The 5064-nt window shown below is 29.4% G+C and overlaps 1 long non-coding RNA gene across 2 annotated transcripts; it reads right to left on the minus strand.

Annotated features, from left to right (window-relative positions):
* Positions 1–1396: 1396 nt before the first annotated feature.
* On the minus strand, positions 1397–4649 carry LOC145335466 (uncharacterized). Of its 2 annotated transcripts, XR_013885228.1 has the most exons (5): positions 3628–4649; positions 3157–3223; positions 2859–2926; positions 2314–2430; positions 1397–1528 (listed from the first exon to the last, which is right to left on the minus strand). It is a non-coding gene; the product is annotated as an uncharacterized LOC145335466 (long non-coding RNA). The 2 variants fall into 2 exon arrangements; XR_013885227.1 differs by having other exon boundaries at positions 1410–2430.
* Positions 4650–5064: the final 415 nt, after the last annotated feature.

Raw genomic sequence — 5064 nt, forward strand, 5'->3', positions numbered from 1 at the left:
GAATTTCAGGGATAACCCAGGTTCTACGAAATACCAGAAAAAAAAATCGTTTTACCAGAAAAGTGGTAAAGCTGGTCAACCTGGTAAAATATACCAGTTTCGTGGTAAATTTTACCAGCAAAAATTTTAGCCAAAAAATTAGTCAAATTTTACCATTTTTTTTGTAAAATTTGACGAAACAAAAAAACCCGTTTTTTGTGTTTTAAATTAAAAACAGCTCTTCATAATCAGTTGTAGTACTTTGAAATAATGACTTCTATACAAAGAAGCCTAAATTTAAATTTTTTTTTTTTTTTTTAATTTTACCACTTTTGGAAGTTTTACCAAAAATGTGGTCTATTTTACAACTCTATTACAACGGCAAAGTCCGAATTTTCGGACTTAGACAAAAAAACGCAATTTGGTCAATTTTTACCAAAAAGTTGGTAAAATTTGACAAGGTATTTTTTTAGGCTAAGTCCAGATTTTTGGACTTTGCCAAAAAAAAAAACTTGGTAAAATTTGACCAACTTTTTGGTAAAAATTGACAAGGTAAATTTTTAGGCTAAGTCCAAATTTTTGGACTTTGCCAAAAAAAAAAACTTGGTAAAATTTGACCAACTTTTTGGTAAAAATTGACAAGGTAAATTTTTAGGCTAAGTCCAGATTTTTGGACTTTGCCAAAAAAAAAAACTTGGTAAAATTTGACCAACTTTTTGGTAAAAATTGACAAGGTAAATTTTTAGGCTAAGTCCAGATTTTTCCAAACAAACATCCTTCTTCTTAATGATAAAAATCGCAAATAAAATATAATGAGGAAATATTCAGACCTAATACTTTCCAAACAAACATCCTTTTACTCAGCACTATTTGCTTTCGTTATATGGAATATGAAATTAATAAAATATGATGATAATGATTTTATTTAGAATTTATTTCATATTATAACATAACAGGTCATATAGATATTATCCAGGTCAATACTGAAACTACAAAACTTACTAGTATCGTTTCTGTAAATAACATACCATACACCTGTCAAATGTGTAATGAAGTCAATATTTTTTAGAATTTTAGCTTGTGGAATGTTTGGAGCTCTCGAGTAGAACTTAATTAACTGACACAAATTTTCTCGGTTCTACATTGTTGTCATAATAAACACTGATTGGGCGGATTGTAATCAATACGCTTTATTTGTTAATAAAGTCAATATTTTTTAGAATTTTAGCTTGTGGAATGTTAGGTGTCAACATTGTCGTCATAATAAACACTGATTGTAATCAATACGCTTTATTTAAGTTAATTTTAACTGACTAACAGAATATTCTCGGTTCAACATTGATCGTCATAATAAAACTTATTAGATCGTTCTGTAAATTATTTGTTAATTTTAACTGACTAACAAATTTTCTGGGTTCAACATTGTCGTCATAATAAATAATGAAATTTTTTGTATAATCTGTGACTGTTACATGTTGAGATGGAACTCAAGTTGTTCTCCATGGAACTGCAAAGCTCCACACTTCAAAACTGGTTCAACTCCAAAATCCTGAAAAAGAATATTCATTTTTAAATTAAGCAATTAAAGGATTAACAAATCAAAAAGGCCTTACAAAAAGGAAAGTTAACTGTTTTGGGAAAATTTCATGGAGAAAGTAGATACAGCTTGTGTACGTGCCTGCTTATTAGAGAAAGTTTAATTCAGTTATCAATACATAACCAGACTGAGAGAAACTAAGAATGTCTTATAACGGGAATTTGGAGTTATGGTATGAATTAAATAGTCGTATGTTAGTTTTAAGAGAGAGTCTAGAGATTAGAGCCAGAACTGACAATGTCGAGATCCAGAGGGAGGTTTGTAAGAGGTTATATCAGCATGGATGGATTACTACACATCTTAATCGCTGCCGTCCTTCCCCTCTGCTGCCCGCCGCTGCCCAGGCTGCCGAACTGGCAGCTGTTCTTCACGAAGTAAACATGCACGAGGATGAATGTAATGCTGTTTAGATTTTAATAATATCCTGAATGTACTGTTTCAATAATATAAAGTAGTAAAATCTAATTTTAAATAGCTACCTATCTAGTACGTTATTTTTATGTATTAACTTTTGTCTAACCAGTTTAATATCTATCTAATAAATTTAATAATAGCTTAATTGTTAATATAATTTAGTATACAGTTTCATGAAGGTAGTTCGATGTGTGTCTGTGTATATTAACTTCATATTTGTTACGCTTGTATACATGGAAACTACCTTTTGGGGCCGAGGTGTTGCCGTAGTTGCGTGTAGGATTATTCCAACTATCTTTTATTACAAATAATTAAACACTTACTTTTAACGGATGAATTTCTGATGGCAACAGCTTCATGTTGGTGCAAGAAATGTTCCACGATCGAATTGCGGTCAGCTTATAATCAGAGAATACACCCAGCTGTGTGCGAAGCTAAACCTGAAAAAGAATATTAATTGAAATATAATTTATATATATTTTCAATATTATTTTACATAAAACACATCTTATAATATCTTTCTATTAAGGGTATAAAAATTCGTTACGCTTAAAACAATCATAAACCTTAAAGGGCGAATATAGGTTGGATATAATATGAGCTTATTTCAAAGGTGCTATTATATAGATTATAATAAATAATTTAAAGATAATGACATATCTAATTGTATTAGTCTGTTTACAGCTTATAAAACCTGTCTAACTCAAGATAATATTATGTAATTAGTGTGGTTCCCTAAGAACTCAAACACTCTACCATCACACAAGGCTTCGTAGCAAGGTTGAATTAAAAAGGTTTCGTTAAAGGATAGTCTTAATAACATGGCCTAAAATATCCATGTTCTTATTAAAATTATTTTAACACTTACTTCTATGTAAACCATTCACTAATTGCAGCGCCCATATATTTTCTCACGAATCTGATTCCTGGTTAAGTCTGAAAAACAATATTAATTGAAATATAATTTGTTAATATTTCTATTATTATTTATATATATTAATAGTAGAATACTTTAAATATTAAGAATAGGATAAAAAGTCGTTCTTATATCATATATCAAAAAGGTTTAAAAAATTATAAAACAAACAGTTTATCGAAGCAGCTTAAAACCATGCGTAAGGTCCTAAATTATATTGATTTTTTTATTACATTATTTAAACACTTACTTCTATCTCGCCAATCTTTAATTGCAGCGCCCAAATAGTTATTTCTGATGAATCAGTGTTGCTGAACCTGAAAAACAATATTCAATTTAAATATAATTTATTAATATTTCTTTTACATTTATATATATTAAACCCGGATTATTTAATATTAAGAATAGGATAAAAAGTGTTTCTTAGATCAAATCAAAAAGGCTTAAAAAAGGCTTAAAACAATTATCCTATTATATAAATATATTAATATTGTTCTCTTTTACAACGAAGCTTTTTATTTATTTTAATCTATAGCTGAAACTCAAATTAAAAATAGGATGAGGCCTCGACTTTTCTCTTCCTACTTTAAGTGCCCCTAGAGGCTTCTAAGGGGCATAGCCGCTAGTAAAACTTAAACCGTTAATCGAAGGCAGCCTAAAACCGTACGCTCAAGGTCCTATATTATTAATGTTTTTATATTAAAATTATTTAAACACTTACTTTTACGCAAACCACTCTTTGATTGCAGGGTCCATATACTAACAGCCAAGACTGGTAGACAAGTACTTTTTTAAACTTCTGAATATCAGCTCTCTAGGCGTTCTTAACTGACATTCATATAAATCTTGTGAGACATGGACCATCTCCTGTCAATCATACTTGGATATAACACGTATTTTCTCTAAGAGACTTGAAATATAACACTCATTGTTTACAATAGTTTTCAATCGGTATAGCGGCATTCATGCACATGCTCTGTACAGGTATACAACTTTATATTGAAAAATATTTCTTTTATATCCATTGCAATATATTTTTTTATATTTTATCGATGATATTTCATTTAAGTCATTGCAAAAATATATTACATTCACATTAAAAAAAATTTACATTAATTTAACTTTCGTAACCCTGTTTTCAGAAGATCAAATCAGCGTGCTCGACAAAGTTGCCAAACTTTAAAAAACACCTTATGTATATAATATCATTTTAATATTTTACCGGTTAATTAATTAAAACTGCATAACTTATATAATTCATGAAATGTTATTATTCGTTGCATTTTTACGATTAAAAATATAACTGTCTTGCAAAGTGTTTTGCCACCTATTCAATCTGTATGTTGGCAACCGTAACTTTCCATCGGCGCAATATTCAACTGCATTATATGACTACGGTGCATTTTTGTATTTTAGTAATCATTTTTAGTGAAATTACAGTGAATTTTGAAGTTAATATGTAACATTCTGTTTTATAATTCAAATTTTATCATTAATTATTGAGAATTCTTTGTAAAATATTCTTCGTATTCGTTTTTTCTCCCATTTTTGGGACTCTTTTTAGCTTACGTAATATACAGGACTTTTTTAAATGTAAAATTAATAAATATATTTCTTGCATCGTAGTATAAACGGATTTTCGCAAATATAGGAGTACAATTATAAGAATGAAACTACTTTTTTTGCCCAGAGGTGCCGGAGGCACTGGCTAAAAATAACTGTTTTTAATCTTATGCTTTTAGATTTTTATATTCGTAGAAAACCATGGATATAATACGATATGCTAGTTACCTATTTTTTTTGCGTATGAATGAGAACACCTGTTCCTATCCACCGGATTCGAATGAATACGAGCTATTTTTACTTTGTAATTTTTTATTTCTTAAATATTCTACCTTTTCAGATAGTTCTGAATAACAGGCTATTCAAGTCAATCACCTGGGTACGCGTACATCATAATAACAGGTATGGGTGTATATTAGCTGTATAAGATTTATTTTTTTTCTCCTGCTACAAAATTTGTTTTAAATAAATAAGGGGGGGGGGGAAGTTTTGACACATTTGCGTAAACAGGGAGTATAGGCTTTATCTTTGGACTGAGAGTATAGGTTATTAGGGATAAAATCATTCTTATATGATGAATTTTCCCAAGTTTTAA

The sequence above is a fragment of the Acartia tonsa genome, chromosome 13 (assembly GCF_053477335.1).
Source record: "Acartia tonsa isolate MP-2025a chromosome 13, ASM5347733v1, whole genome shotgun sequence".
Lineage (NCBI taxonomy): Eukaryota > Metazoa > Arthropoda > Copepoda > Calanoida > Acartiidae > Acartia > Acartia tonsa.